The 12,464-nt window shown below is 40.6% G+C and overlaps 1 protein-coding gene across 2 annotated transcripts in view; it reads left to right on the top strand.

Moving 5' to 3' along the window:
• LOC107216358 (leukemia inhibitory factor receptor-like) overlaps positions 1-12,464 on the top strand; it is an 87,143-nt gene that overhangs the window by 21,257 nt on the left and 53,422 nt on the right. The window lies entirely within an intron of this gene.

Raw genomic sequence — 12,464 nt, 5'->3', positions numbered from 1 at the left:
AAAAAAGAAAAAAGAAAAAAGAAAAAAGAAAAAAGAAAAAAGAAAAGGAAAATTAAAGCTGGCCAAAGCACCTCAGTTCACTCTTACAAATGATTTTTAGCCTTCTTTCTGCACTGAAATTTCCAGAGGTAGATCAAGATTTTGACAGTTTCTGTAACAGAATATGGACATCTAATTATTGTTAAAAATTATTTTAAAATACATTTTCTTTGTTCCAATATGAAAATAGTTTTATTCAGAGGTTGGTGGCAGGTGCATTTGGGTGTATTTTTCCCTCTTTTACTCCTCCTCTATTTCTTTTTGCTCGGTTTTCTTATTTAAGCATTTTCACATTATTTCAGAAGGGGGATCTCAACACAAAACTGTTAGTTTGTGATTGCAGAAACAAGTACCAGCAGTGAGAGCACATCAATTTTAAAATTCATCTACTTGTCTTTACAGTGATTATCCTGTTTGTCTGAGCTCAGTGGCAAAAGCACACCAATATTTCATGCCAGAATTCAGCAATCACTGGATTTTTAAATCTGTGGCCACTGTCCTATGAGTAATCTTTCACCTTTGCACCTTAACCACTACAGCCCCATGCTCTCCAATTATTGTTTCCAATGAAGAAATTGCCTGTGAAAATTACTTCTCATGTCATGTATGCTGCCATTTCTAAATAATTCGAATGAAGCAGAGCAAAACCCTGAAATCTCTTCAAAACAGCTTATAAAACACTTTCTTGTAGATGAAGACTGGACACTGTATTTAAGTTTTCAGTTCAGTTGCCAGCTCTTTGGGCTGTCGTAGCAACCATCAGGTTGAAAGCAAAACATGACATTTGAGCACTTGTTCAGTGTTCAGGAGTTATACTTTGCATCTAGGATGTTCCTAAGATTCATATGTACTATCATTCCTGGTAGTTTTTTATGAGCCTTACAGGTAATATTTGCTCTTGGGTTCCCCACTTCATTTTAGCAACTAACAAAATTTAGGCTGTTGTAGATGACTCATATTCAGAGGAGAAGGTAGTGACAGAGTCAGACCTTTTGTGATGTACTCTAGTTTATGCACAAAGACCCCAGTAAGCCTGTATTCCTGAGTACATCAGCCTGTAACAGTTGGATTCCAGTGATCCTAAGTCCCTGTTTCTTTCAGCCAGCACTCATAGGAGCTAACTTTCTATAGCTCATGGCAAGTGCTTCTGCAGTGTCTCCTACTTCCATGCTACTTTATCTTCGTGCTCATTTATTTGTTTATTGGCTACGCAGACCTTCACAAATATGTATCAGCAAAGTCCTCCTAGAAAAAGTTTGGGGTAGAGAAAATATTTTTTTCTATTTTTTCACAAAATGCCAATGGACTCACACATTCCCTGTCCATTCCCTGGGCAAATACTAGTCTCAGTTCTGTTATTCTGAAGCAGAAGGAAAATAGGTAAATGTCTTAAGGATACTGGAACACCCCAAGACAGTCCTGTGACTTCACTAGAAAACCAAGAACACAGTATTTTATATGTCTTTTTGCAAACCTGAGAGATCAGTGCCAAAAGATGTACTTTGTAGAGATTCCAAACTCCTGTCATCAAAATCATAAGCTCCAAAGAGCATCAGGGAGGTAGAGGCTGCTGATGCCTAAGGCAGCTCTACATGTTTTCCTTTCTCTAGGTCTGGATCTGCATAGCTTTTCCTGCTTCTCACAAGCCACCAGGACCTTGGATTTTGCTGGATGAAGGAATCATATAAAATAGTGTCAGGGAGTTCCTCCTCTGTTCATAGAATGCCACAGATTCTTCATTATCTAAATAATTTTGGATTATTTTAGATGTTATAGGTTCATTCATTTAGGAATAAATAGGAGATTTTAAAGGTCACAAAAAAACATAGACTGGAAAAGTAAAATGTTGTGGAATATAATCCCTTGGAAGAGCACTTGTTGCCTCTCTGAGTTTTGTTATACCAAACTAAATACTTTTATAATAATAAATCAAAATAATATAGAAAATTTACCAGCCTGGAACAAAAGAAAACGAAGTTTTATAACAGAAGCAATATGTGAAATTTTGATATAGATTGATCAGCAATCATCACTAACTTATCAGGATTATTCAGAAGCTGCCCAATGTTGTTCCCCTTTTGACTGACAAAAATAAAAACTGACTGATAAAATCCTCCCTCAAGAAAAATCAAAATGTATTGATATTAAAACTTGTAAATATTATTCAGTGTTGCATTAATTTCAAAAGCAAAATTGCAAAATGTAACACAAATTATGTGTTACATTTATTTCCAAAGCAAGCATTAACACACACCCTTTAAATATCATTAATTGGCTTTTAGGAATAAAATTAGGGGGAAGACAGAGTCATAGTGGTAAAGTAACAAACTTTCTAGTGATAATGCAGTTATCCTCTGTTTTCTTCATCTTTTTCAGCAAAAGTTTTGTGAGGGTATAGGTCTTATGGCACAGAGTTTTTTCCCACTGAAAGTGACAGCAAAGGTTTGCACAGACCTGATATGCTTCGGAAAATCAAAGACAAGGGATTTATAACTTTGCCTGGCCAGATTTGATATTACACATACATGCTAGTAAATATGGAGCAGGTTTATGTACCTTAATAAAATTTAACAGTTACATAGCTTTATCTTTCAAAACTGCTGCAAGCTGCAAATGGCTAACTAAACACAAAGAAATCCCTTCCTCTCTAATCTTTAGACTGCCATGCTTCCCATTTGTTTCCAGTACAGAGATTTCCTGTGAGTTATTTCTCTGTACAGTGCTGAAATTAGAAGAGAAAATTAAGGCATCTCTGGGAGACTATTTAGTGGGTTGGTTCTGCAGCTTGTGATTTATCTCAAAAGGCAAGAATAGCATCACATTTGGTCAGTGACTGCTGCAGGATAGAATGAGGGCTAGCTCCCTGGGAATTTCTATGACACTTGGCACAACAGACTATGGACCTTCGTAAGAAAGTGCTAGAGTAGCTTTTAACCAGCTTGTTAACCAAAAGGCCAAAGAAGAGGGGAAGGGAGAATAAAAAAGAAAAAAAAAAAAAACCAAAAAACACTAGCCAATCAAAACAGAGAAACAGAGAAGCAATAGTATTTGCAGAGCTGTAGTAGTTAGCAAAACTAACATTTTTTTAGTGTTTTAGGTAAGACTGCCCCCAGATTTTCTCTTCTAAAACTGAAATGCTTGTTTCTGGGTCAATCTGAGACTGAGCTGAGTAGCTCCCTTTGGAAACAGAGTTATTGTTGTACTTCTTCTTACCAGCTGTGAGAACCCATCCCACAGGCCAACTGGTACAAATTCTCCCCGAAGCCTTTGGTATACTCCCTCTCTCTGGAGTCAGAGCCAGTTGCACTACCAGAACATACTTCACATCCATGTGCAGTAACAGCAGCCTGCAGTCTCTCTGGCAAACACTTCTTGCCAAAAAAAATCAATGATTTATGCAACCACTGTTATCTGTGCAGCATATAAGCTTATCTCCTAATACCAGAGCTTCTCCCTACGGCTGTGAGCACCACTCTCTGGAGCTGCGAGATGCTTGCTTTGCTATCCCGGCAGCACAGTGCTGGTCTGTACTCCCAACTGGGAACAGAATAACCAGCTCTTAATTCCCGAGAGTCACCTTTTCTCGCTGCTGCAGAGCTTTGGTTGGCACATACCCATGGCTACTGTAACTCCTGCCTCCTCTAGATGTGGGAAGGGCTAGGGAGAAGCTTTTACCACTTGGACGTCAAAAGAAAACATGTTAATGGCACAGTTACTTTAGTGTCGAAGAAGTGGGAGTTGCAGCGTGTCTTTCTGTCCAGGCTAACTCTTCTGCGGGTGGGAGGAGTCAGGCCATTCTGAAATAGCTCAACACAAAGGGTTGTGTTCCCGTGATGTCCGGGAAAGTGCTAGGATTGCACAAGAGAGTTGTCAAGGTTGCTGCCTGTAATAAGGGACAGGGTGAATCATAGTGTGACTGTAACGGGCAAATACAAGTTTCTTCCCAGCTTTCTGAGGAAGTCTCACTGTTCTGTGTGAAAAACGCACGTTTTCTACACACGAATACAACGAAAGAAAAAAAGAAAAAAAAAGCATGCCCTGGAGCAGGAACCAGAAGTTTGCACATCCCACTCCCTACCCAGGCACTAGTGTTTGCACAACCACCTTCACTCCCGCTTCAGCCCTTTCTGCCTCCACTGCTTTCCTGTTGATTTTAAGGAATGCCCATGCTTCAAAGTCAGAGTGGACAGTGCCCTCTAGCCTAAGGAGGCGGCCAGAACACCCTGGGGGCACAGAAAAGCCTCTGGAGCAACCTTTCCCATTGCACTCCAGCTCTTCCACTTCCCAATCAAGCCTTTAAAGCCTGTATCTACATTTATGATGGCATTTGTTGTTTCTCCCTTGTGACTACAGAGAAACAAATTCCCCTGGTGTTTAAACCCAAGAGAGGGTTTCAGGGCCAAAAAAGCCAATTAAGTGAGGCTTGAGTAGAACAATTGAGTAGGTAGGACAAGATGTGACATAAAAGATTGATGTAATGCTATCATCTCCAAAGCCAGAAGAGATTCCATCTAAATATGACTTCACACAGTATGTATATTCGACATTTTAACAGGCTGAAACTTTCAGAGACCTCCATGGCATCAGTTTTGCCAACTACAGGAATGAAAGGGAAGACTGCACATAAGGCCAGGGTCTGGAACAAGGCATGGTGGAACTGCTGCCTGTTGGTAGACAAAACTCAAAAGACATCAAAACCTCAGCTTACAGAGCTGTGTGGAGGAAAGCAAAACTGAGAAAACAAATGAAACAACAGGAATTTCCTTTTGGCTAGAACAAGTGCTCTGTGCTCAGCAGGTTGCTTCCTGTGAGCCTTTTCCCCTGTTCACTAGATGCCTATGTGGATTTTTATTATACATTTTAGGTTCAGCAGAGTGTGTCAGGACCTTGACTTCTGAGCTTGCAATTTTCATTAAAGTGAAGGAGAGCTAGTAGCCTATCCAAGTATGAGGAACATCAAAATGCCAAGTGTGCAGTGTCTGTAACTCAGCATATTCAGCCCCATGCATTAAACAGGGAACAGACCCAGGCTGAAGAGGCATTCAATACTTAGAGGTTGCAATACCCAGCACATCAAAACCAAGCACCCTCACTGGTGCTTCACTGAACTACCTCTAAAATTGCAGTTAGGAGGCTAATAAAAGTTTCTGGCATCTATGTTCTCCTCAAAGTCAGGTACTCCTCCCAGGCAAGTAAGCTTCCCTGTTCCAGTGGGCATCCAAGTGAGTCAGTTACAAAGTTTTGTGGAGGATGAGCACTGCTGTCATGCTCAGATGCGGGCTCATAAAGAACAGAATCCAGATGATCTTTTCAACTAGGGACACAGCTCACCTCCCTCAACTATGATGCTTCAGACAATGAACAGAAGGCAAATTCCTTTCTTTCTTCAGGTTCCTACTGTCAGTTCATGCTGGCTATTGCAAATGTTCTTGCCTGGTTGTGCCTGAAATACTCCAATCTAATGGCTAAGGCACAAAGCTGAAGTTTGAACTCAGCACCTCCACCAGACTAAAGTCAACCTAGAGCCCAGGACTGTGGTTTGACATGCAGCAGGACTGCTCCTTCAGCTCCTGCTCTTGGATGCTAATTCCAGCCCTATAGTCTTTTAACCTTTGCCCTGGGCTGTTTATTCCTGTTTATTCCTACCTCCTACCAGCCTTCCAGAGGCTTGATGTTTGTACTCAGTGTAGCTCACAGCAGGAAATCTATTCAGTTAAAAAATTAATTGAGGGGAGTTTAATAAAACAAAGCAAAAAAAATACGCAAAAAAGAAAACCGAAAAAGAAAAAAAAAAAGAAAAGAAAAAAGGAAATGAAAAAGAAAAAAGAAGACATAATTGTTTCCTCAATCTGTGTTACTGTGTGGATGTATGCAAAGCATTGTTAACACAATGCTAGATCACAGAATAAGAGATATATGATGAATGCTGAAGTTCATACTGGTGGCAGAAAAAGTACCTGCCAAACCCTAATCTAGGCCAACAATGCATCAAGTCATTAACATGCATGAGCCTGTGCCTCATGCACTCACATCACCTGTCTGAAGAATGCGCTTTGCAGCCTCCCAGGTGAGCTGTATTTCAGCAGGGAGGACAGAACAGAGACAAGTGTGGATGTAAATCCATTTTAGCTCAGTGCTGACAAACGTGGTTCTGTGACACCTGGTTGGTCTGCATCTCATGTGACCCCAATGGGGAGTGAAGCTGCCTAAACATCCAGCTTGGCCAAGAATGGGAACAAGACAAAGCTTGCTCAGTCACACCATCTTCAACATGTACATACATACATTTCTGGTGTCTCCACTGCTGTCCACATGTGCCCTAAAAGCATTTTGCAGAAAATTGTTCTCTGCCTGAAGAAGCTCAGCCTTGCAGCACTGGTGCTGCAAGAAATCAGGCGCTGTGCAGATAGCTGCTTTGACTTCACCAGGTTACGCAGAGGCAAAATAAAATTGTCACTAGTCTTCAAATTACTGAAAACAAAAATGCTAGTTACACCAGATGGGAGGATGCAAGGATTTACACAGATATGCAATTAAGTCAATATTAGGTTAGAATTGTATGCCATTATAGAGTTATTTTTACAATAATAAAAACAAAGCTGAGAACAAAAATAGGTCCACCTTTATGGAAACTCATAGAATAGGTACAGAATTTGCTGCAATAATTAACTTCATGAAAACAGTTGCCTGCTTTTATGAAAACTTCTTCCAGCCTGACTTCAAAACATGTTGGAATTATCTGCTTTACTGAAGTTAGCACTACTGTTTGTATTCAAATGCTGACCTTTTATTAGCCTTTTATTAGAGAACCGTGGTTAACAAAGGTAAATGAAACACAAACAAAAAAAACCTAGTATTTCTTAAGTCAGGGGCAGAATTTGTTACATATCTCTACCTCCTCTCTAGCTGAGCTGTCTTTGTCTCAGTATTTCTATGCTGATGCAGGGAAATTTGCTTCCAAGCAGTGAGTGGGCTAACAGCTCCATCCAAGGATATTGCTGGAGAAGTCATATTTCTTTCCCTGGACATAGTTCAGTATGGGGAGAGGGTGTTGCTGCCTGGAAGCTTTGTGCAATGAGAATTTTGAAAATTCTAGTGACTTACTTGGGATTCACTGAAACTGGCAGCTCAGCTTGAGTTGCATGAATTCTGGTTGAATGGCTCCTGTGGATGTGGAGCTCCGGAGTGCATCTAAAGTTCATAACAGCTTAGAGTACTTCAAATTCATCCAACATTCATCAGACATGTTCAGGCCATGGACTGATGCACAGACAATCTGAAGCAACAACTTACTAAGCCTTGTAGTACAGAGGGCATTTCTCGGTGAGATCTCTTAGAATTAGATAAAGCATGGCAATATCTAGCTGATAAACCGGTGATCAGAAAAGTGTAACTGATGGGAAAGGCACTGGAAATAGCACCAACACAGCAGTGACAAAGAATTGTGAAATAAGGAGCATAGTTAAAAGTTGCACAGAACACGACAGTATGTTTGAATATGATATGCTGCTGTCAGGGAGCCAGTGAAGTTCCTTGTAAAATTACAAGCATATGAATGTCTGAGACGTTCTTGGTATCTTTTATTTTCAGATTTCCATGCTTCTCTGGCTATTACAAATCTAAATTGCTTCTGACTCTCATAAATCCTCTTTTTTTCTTATGTAATTAGGCCCTTCAACTACTGTACGAAATATGCCTCTTCAATTTCATATCCATAAATCACACTTAGTTCTAGGACTGATTCCACCAACTCTTCCACAATTAGCAAGATTGTTACCATTTGTTGATTCTTCAAAAATATATATTTAGCTTTATTCCTTCCCAAGAACTATTCCGTGTCTGATATCACTGTCTCAACAACTGACCTCTCATGGTACTCTGTTATACTCAGCAATATGATACATCCAACGGGATGATTAAGCATGTTCTGTACTTTACACTGCAGTATAGCCACCTGCAGGATGACACAAGTGCTTAGATTGAAAAGCAAGCCTGCAGCTGTTAATTGGTTACAGCATGAAGATGGTTGTAGCAGGGGAACTACAACACCAAGTTCCTTCTCAGGCACCAGTCACTGAAGCCCCTGTAGACATGTTTAACTGTGGTATTAAGACTTAGCTGAAGGAAATACAAATGGAAATGCCTGCTTGTGGGAGCATCAGAAGCCACACTAGAGCAAGAGTGGAAAGAATGAGCATTATTGGACATGAATGGGCACTATTGGACATGAATGGGCATGAATGGCTGTACTCAAATCAAGGAACAGTTAGGAGTGTGCTGGTTACATCAAGTTCACAAGATAAGACCAAAAGTTCAGTTCCCTTAGCATAGGCTACTCATTACTCCCCCCCAAAACTGTGCTAACATGGGTTCAGATGACATCATCTCAACCAGAAGGTAGACAGTAGCCATAAAGATGTGAAAATGAGGATATAAGGTGATGGGCAGAAACTTTTCCAAAGTTTCTGCAGAGTAAGGCAAGGAAGGATCTGAGACAAGATCATTGCACAGCTGCTTGCCTCAGGAAGATGTAAAAGACCTGTTCAAAAGAAGCGTTTGTAGCTGTCAGTGAAGATGGACCCAAGTACTCCATGAAGACTCAACAGTTGGTACCCCTGTCCTCTGTGCTACACATAAACACCCCAGTTAGACACAAAGATCTTGGCATTTGGCAATGTGTGGCAATGCAATCCATCTCCTATCACCTCTGTAATGCATGGGAGAAGCTTTACTTTCACTGCCAACAATAAGGGTCCTATTACTGGCAGTGAATCTAGTATTTCAACACCATGTATTTCCCAGGCATCTGAGGTAGATTTTTTTTCCCAGTGAAAGGACTGTGTATGCATTACATTTAATTTGTTTTGGCAAGCAGTGTTTTTCTTCCCATTTCTTTTTAAATTCATGGCACTGTCAAAGTTAGTGCAGGTCACTAGATCAAAGTCCTTCACTGCTTCTCCCTGCAAACGCAAAAACCACAATGGGTTACATGGTTTTCCTGCAGACAAGAGAGACCAGGGAATTTTTTTGAAGCCCTTTAGGAATATATTGCAAATATGTCCCTGTTTTACAGGCATAGGTCTTCAATGATGAAGAAAATGCTCTGTATTTGAAAATTATTAATTACCAAGAGTTTATTTCTCTGGGATCAGTGTCCTCATTTCCAAGAAAAGCTCTGTGTCAGCTTGAAAACAAGAGATGCTTCCACTGAGACTTCATAGGAAAGAACCGTTGCTTTGTAAGTGCACAAAAATAAATGCACTATCCCCAGTACACGAGGTTATTCTTGGCATGTGCAGAGGTTACTCCTGCGTTTATCACAGTCAATCTCAGTTTTGTTACTTGCCTTCCTGAACACATTCAGCCAGACCCAAATTTGCTTTGTTGGTTGTATTATATAATTTTGTTTTAAAGAAAACAGGAACAGATAGCCCATAAAAACAACCATTGGCAGACCTTTGCTGGCAATACTATATATTTGCAATATCTGGCTTTTGTAAACACTTGTAGAAGTACTACCTTTCAAACTTCTGGTTAAACTGTATAGTTTGTAAAATGTGCACACAACTTCTCAGCAGAGGAAGTTCTTTAATATTCCTTATTGGCTGGAGGACAGTGGGTGCCAAATACAACTGTGAAATGGGAAACAATGCACAAAGGAAAAGTTCCAGAACATCAACACATCCGTTCCTTTTCTCTGCCATAAATAACCAACACACCCTTAAACACAAGACTAAATGGCTCCAGGAAACTCTCATTAATGAAAATGTCCTAGCTGGACTTCTCACTTTCATTTGGAATTACATGCCTGAAGAACTTTTTCTGACCTAGACAGCAGATCTGTCATCCTCTAAGTAATACTAAGCCCTGAGATAGACTAAGATAAACTGAAGCTGACCTACCTTCCACAGAGACCTAAACATCTCCCTCTCAATGTCCAAAATATCAGTGTTGAAGGGCATAGCCCTGCTGCTGTTGACATCAATGACCAGATCTTACTCTGACTATATAAAGATACAGTTGTGCGTTCCAGCATCTGTCTTTCAGTTTTCTGGAAAACAGATAAGGCAGGAAACAAAATAAATGGCCTTCATGTATGTACTCTATGCAGATAAATTTCCTCATAAAATATAGCAGCTATGATATGTTATGGAGAAGATATTGTGATGAGACTGAATGCATGCATAGCATAATTACTGCAGATCAGAATAGCAGGGTATTCACTTATCTAGGGGATGTTTATATTAAAATTAACATATTTCACTGTCTAAAAAAAAGAGATAAATTATACCAAGTATCTGTAGTCTTAATATCTTGAAACTTGTGCTGTAGAGACTTGTCGTAAATTGTAGAAGATCTAGAAAATTCTGTCTCTTAATTTCCAATTGAGTCACTGAAAATTGACTCATTATTATAATATCAAACATTAAAACAACTTCAGGGACTATCCCTACCTTTGTTTTGTCCTGGAAGCCTCTTCTAATTTTGCAATCACACTTTTCCATTTAAAAAACCCTCAAACACACACAGCTTCTGTATTAAATGTCTGTAAATTACAGGGAGGCCATCTGACTAATTAAAAAGTGAAAATAGTAAAAATTACTATTGCTTGGTTTTGTGATCTAGAAAATTTGCTAAATCTGCCACTACTGATGGCATCATGTACATGGTATAGGGCTTTCTGACAAGTGAGATGCCTGTGAGCCTTACTAAAGTTAAAAGAGCATTAGCTGCAGAAAAGGAAGGTAGTAAAACTTCATTTAACATTTTCAATGCCTTTTAAAGACAGTCCTTGTGTCATTTTTATGGATGAAAACTTGCATTTGTGTGCGTCATCCATAGCACAAAACGCATGCTATGTCCTCATGAAACTTAGAAGAAGGCTTTAGAGAGGACACCAGGCTGCAGTTAATGAGATCTGGAAACAAAGACAGAGGCAGTCCTCCTTTGAACAGGTGTGTACAATGAAATGTCCACCTTCTCCTCAAACCTTGTTGTGCTACGGGTATTCTCAGTTTCATTGTGATTTGGGTGCTTTTGCATGAAAGAAAGTAGAAGGGCTTTGGGGCTAGAATGGGAACTAAATGGAAAAATATTCTTAGGCGGCTGCGATATCAAACCTCTTTGTGCCTGCAGAGAAGTCTTCACCACAGAATTAGCCATCCAGCAGCCTTTCCAGCAAGGAGAGACTTGGTACTGTGAAAGGATGATTGATATGCTGGAAAGGCAACTGGTTAAACCTACTAAATAGCAGATCCATAAAAGGGGTCTTGTCTTAAAGTCTGTCCATCCTTGGAGCTATGAGTGTTTCAGTGGGTATCAATGCTCTGCTTGGGATTCACAGCCCATGGCTTCTCTTCAAATCAGGTTTAATGTAATAATTATATTAATATAATAAATGGTATGTGTATAAGGAGACTCAGTCCTTTCTCTTGAGATGACACAGGGCAAACACAGTGTCTCAGGGTTCAAGGCCTGAAGTGTGTTCTCAATGCATGACTGAGTCACAATGATCAGGCGCATCTTGCTGGTCTACTGAACCTCCAGTTCTGTTTGCACAAGTAAAAATGCTGTAAAGGAGATAGAACAGTGGCAGATTTCTTCTCTACAGAACAATCTGTGTTCACTTAGACCATGCAAGCAATGTGCAGGACGGCAGGAGAGTCTGGATTTGTGGACCTGAAATCATCTATTTACCCCATCATGGGACACAAGTCTGGCTCAGGAATTCCATGCAAGTATTTGCAGCTGTCATCTGGGTTTTGAGACAAAGAAACAATCTGCAGCAACTTGGAAAACTGCACTAGGAAAATGTAGGCAGAAAAATACAAGATAAATCCAGCACTCACTTTTTCTCCCCATTCTCCTGTGGTTGACTGGGGCACAAGAGAAGAGCCAGAGGGTTGCCAACTCTTCTGATTTTATGGGACTCGTGGCATTTTTTTTTTATTTTTTTTTAATTGCCCGACTCTTGAGACTGTGGGATTGTGAGGATTTCAAGTTTAATTTAAAAGGGAGGCTGACATGCAACAGTTGTGGCTTCAAAGAAATGTTGGAGGTCAAATCTCAGACCTCAAAAACTAGTGGCTAATACAAAGATAAAGTGAATTAAGAATCGCCTGCGTCTGTGGGGCCAGGCCCACCACGTCCAGTCCCGGAGGTCTGGCAGCACTGAAGCATTCAATATAATACTTTTCTATAAAGGATAGTTGACCGTGTCACAGGGAAAACCCGAAAGGCTCAGAAGACATTCGGAGCTTCACCCTCCCCGCAGCACACTCGCCACAGCCCGCTGGGGACCCAGCCACACCGCCACACTGCAGTGTCCCCGGCGCTCGGCCCCCACCCAAGGGCGCCGTCAGCCCGCAGGGACGGGCAGCTTCGGCCCGGCAGCACCGGGGCTGCTGCAGCGGGGCCAAGCCGGG

Source organism: Parus major, chromosome Z (genome assembly GCF_001522545.3).
Source record: "Parus major isolate Abel chromosome Z, Parus_major1.1, whole genome shotgun sequence".
Classification (NCBI taxonomy): Eukaryota; Metazoa; Chordata; class Aves; order Passeriformes; family Paridae; genus Parus; species Parus major.
Note: the sequence above shows the minus strand (reverse complement) of the source record. Positions and strands in the feature narration are given on the sequence as shown.